The sequence below is a fragment of the Rhinoraja longicauda genome, chromosome 33 (genome assembly GCF_053455715.1).
Source record: "Rhinoraja longicauda isolate Sanriku21f chromosome 33, sRhiLon1.1, whole genome shotgun sequence".
Classification (NCBI taxonomy): Eukaryota; Metazoa; Chordata; class Chondrichthyes; order Rajiformes; family Arhynchobatidae; genus Rhinoraja; species Rhinoraja longicauda.
In genome coordinates, this window is record NC_135985.1 from 25,146,912 (window position 1) to 25,150,388 (window position 3,477).

The 3,477-nt window shown below is 56.0% G+C and overlaps 1 pseudogene; it reads right to left on the reverse strand.

Annotated features, from left to right (window-relative positions):
• Positions 1 to 1,880: 1,880 nt before the first annotated feature.
• Positions 1,881 to 1,971, reverse strand: LOC144609168 (U2 spliceosomal RNA; annotated as a pseudogene).
• Between the last annotated feature and the right edge of the window lie 1,506 nt (positions 1,972 to 3,477).

The window sequence follows — 3,477 nt, forward strand, 5'->3', positions numbered from 1 at the left end:
CACTGCTCCCGGTCTCCCGGAGCTGGGGCCCATTGGCCATTGTGCCGCTCCCGGTCTCCCGGAGCTGGGGCCCATTGGCCACTGCACTGCTCCCGGTCTCCCGGAGCTGGGGCCCATTGGCCATTGTGCCACTCCCGGTCTCCCGGAGCAGGGGCCCATTGGCCATTGTGCCGCTCACGGTCTCCTGGGGCTGGGGCCCATTGGCCGTTGTGCCGCTCACGGTCTCCTGGGGCTGGGGCCCATTGGCCGTTGTGCCGCTCACGGTCTCCTGGGGCTGGGGCCCATTGGCCGTTGTGCCGCTCACGGTCTCCTGGGGCTGGGGCCCATTGGCCGTTGTGCCGCTCACGGTCTCCTGGGGCTGGGGCCCATTGGCACTGCTCCCAGTCTCCTGGGGCTGGGGCCCATTGGCACTGCTCCCAGTCTCCTGGGGCTGTGGCCGATTGGCACTGCTCCCAGTCTCCTGGGGCTGGGGCCCATTGGCACTGCTCCCAGTCTCCTGGGGCTGGGGCCCATTGGCACTGCTCCCAGTCTCCTGGGGCTGGGGCCCATTGGCCGCTGCACTGCTCCCATTCTCCTGGGGATGGGGCCCATTGGCACTGCTCCCAGTCTCCTGGGGCTGTGGGGCAACAGACACGTTCTTTCTCTTACCTTCCTCCTCCCCCGTTTTCTTCCTCTGCCTCTGCCTCCGTTGTCGGCTCTTCCTGGTCGTCTCATCCTCCGATGCGGAGAGGCTGCTGGCCTCGTCCTGAGAGAGGACTCTTTTTTGGGACTTGCTTGCCCCCTCCGCCTTTTTCTCCGTGCGCACAGCCTTCAATGTTTTCCTCGATTTTACCAACTGCCATTCCTCCTCTTCCTGTTCCCCCTCTTCCATCGACTCACCCTCGTGGGCGGGGGCCTGGGGGGCTCTGTCCTGTGGTTGGGGGCTCCTGGTGGTCGCGTTGTCATCGCCCCTGCTCTCCTTTCCTTTTTGGGCTTTTGCCGTGGTAGGAGGCGTCTCGTCCACCCTGGGGGTGCTGGCAGCGGCCCCTCTTATCGCCTGTGCATAAGTGCTAGCTCTTTTAGGGCAGGCCCTGTAAAGGTGGCCTGCCTCCCCACACAGGTTGCAGCTCTTACTCTCTTTACAATCCCTTGTCTCGTGGCCTTCTAACTTGCAGTTTCTGCAGACGACTGTCCTGCATTCTGCCGCCACGTGCCCAGGTTTGTTGCATTTCCTGCACACCCTGGGCTGCCCCGCGTACGTCATGTAGCCCCGGTTCCCTCCGATAGCGAACACCGAGGGAGGGTGGATGATGAATCCCTTCCCGTCCACCCTCAGCTTCACCTTCACTTGCCTCTTGCTCGTCCAGATCCCGAACAAGTCCTTTACGTCCACACAGTTCCCGGCCCCTTCGACGTAGCGCGCAAGGAAGGTGAGGACATCCACGACAGGCACATGTGGGTTAAACATGTGCACCGTGATCATCCGTTCCCTCTGGGTGGGGAGGGTGAAGAGTGGCTGCACCTTCAGGAGCGACAGCGGGGCTTCATCCCCCTTCTCACGGAAGTCCTGCAGCAACTTCTGCCATCCCGCCGGGTTCTGGAAGGTAACGTCGAAATATCCGTTACCTGGGAAGTCCTGGAGGCAGAAGATGTCCACGGCCTTGAATCCACAAGCCTCCAGCAGCACCTTCTTGATGAAGAGGTCCTGTGAGAAAGGGGTCCCCTCCCTGAGGTCCTTCACCGATACTCGCAGGGTATTCCGGATACCCTGCCCTCCAGCTCCACTTGCTGCTGCCATCCCACCTGGATAAGGGTGTTAGGTTGGTTACCCAACCAGCATGGATCCACCCCTAAACCAGACACGTGCTCCTGACCTCCGCTCCTCGTCGATGATCCAATGCAAATACTGCTCTTGTACTGTTCTTATAAGAACATTAGATTGTGCCAGAACAGATACTACACTTGATCTTAGCCAAAAGGCCGAGAAGCAACACACGATGGCAATCGAGCCGTCCACAGTGTACAGATACACGATAAAGGCATTAACGTTTAGTGCAAAATAAAGTCCAGTAAAGTCCCATTAAAGATAGACTGAGGGTCTCCAGTGTGGTAAATAGTAGGACCATTCTCTAATTGGTGATAAGACAGTTCAGTTGCACGCTGTTGGAGTAGAGATTTAAAAGAGTAGAACGATGGTAATAGACAATAGACAATAGGTGCAGGAGGAGGCCATTCAGCCCTTCGAGCCAGCACCGCCATTCAATGTGATCATGGCTGATCATTCTCAATCAGTACCCCGTTCCTGCCTTCTCCCCATACCCCCTGACTCCGCTATCCTAAAGAACTCTATCTAGTGTGATCGCAGATCCACTTCTGTGACCAGCACACAGAGTTGCCTTGGTTGGCGCCATCTTGTATCACGGAGGAGAGGAGGTACATTTGGAGGGAAGCCAGAGAGCCACATCAATTAAATTCAGTTCAGAGACACAGTGTAGAAATAGGTCCTTCGGCCCATCAAGTCGGTGCCAACCCTCAATCATCTGTTCACACTAATTCTATGTTAATCCACTTCCTCAAGCACTCTGCACGCGAGGGGCAATTTACAGAGGCCAATTAACCTACAAACCCACAGGTCTTTGGGATGAGGGAGGAAACCGGAGCACCCAGAGGAAACGGAGGTGCAAACTTCACACAGACAGCAGCACCCGAGGTCAGGATCGAACCCGGGTCTCTGGCGCTGTGAGGCAGCAGCTCTACTAGCTGTGCAATCAATGAGGGATAACGTAATCGCTGGAATTCAGTGGGAGGGAATGCCGCTCACGCTGCCTCGCCAAGGCCAGCAGCATAATCAAGGACGGGTCACTCTCTGGACACTCCCTCCTCCCCTCTCCCATCAGGAGAAAGGTATAGAAGTGTGAAAACGCACACCTCCAGATCAGGCAACGGAACCATCCCACCACACCTAGAATGCAGTACTGAACTACTATCTACCTCATTGGTGACCTCGATCAGACTTAGCTAGACACAAAATGCTGGAGTAACTCAGCAGGACAGGCAGCATCTCTGGAGAGAAGGGATGGGTGACGTTTCGGGTCGAGACCCTTCTTCAGTCTCGACCCGAAACGTCACCCATTCCTTCTCTCCCGAGATGCTGCCTGACCCGCTGAGTTACTCCAGCATTTTGTGTCTACCTTCGGTTTAAACCAGCATCTACAGTTCTTTCCTACCCACTTGATCAGACTTAACTGGCTTTATCTTGCACTAAACATTATTCCCTTCTACACACTGTAAATGGCTCGATTGTAATCATGTATTGTCTTTCTGCTGACTGGGTAGCACGCAACAAAAGCTGTTCACTGTTACCTCGGTACTCGTGATAATAAACTCAACTGAACCTAACCTGAACCGGGCTTGTGGCCTCCGACGTTGCAAATTGTGCAGCGTACATCTGAAACATCTCTCCGTGTTCTGCCTGCCCATCCCCGTGCCTTTGTCAGC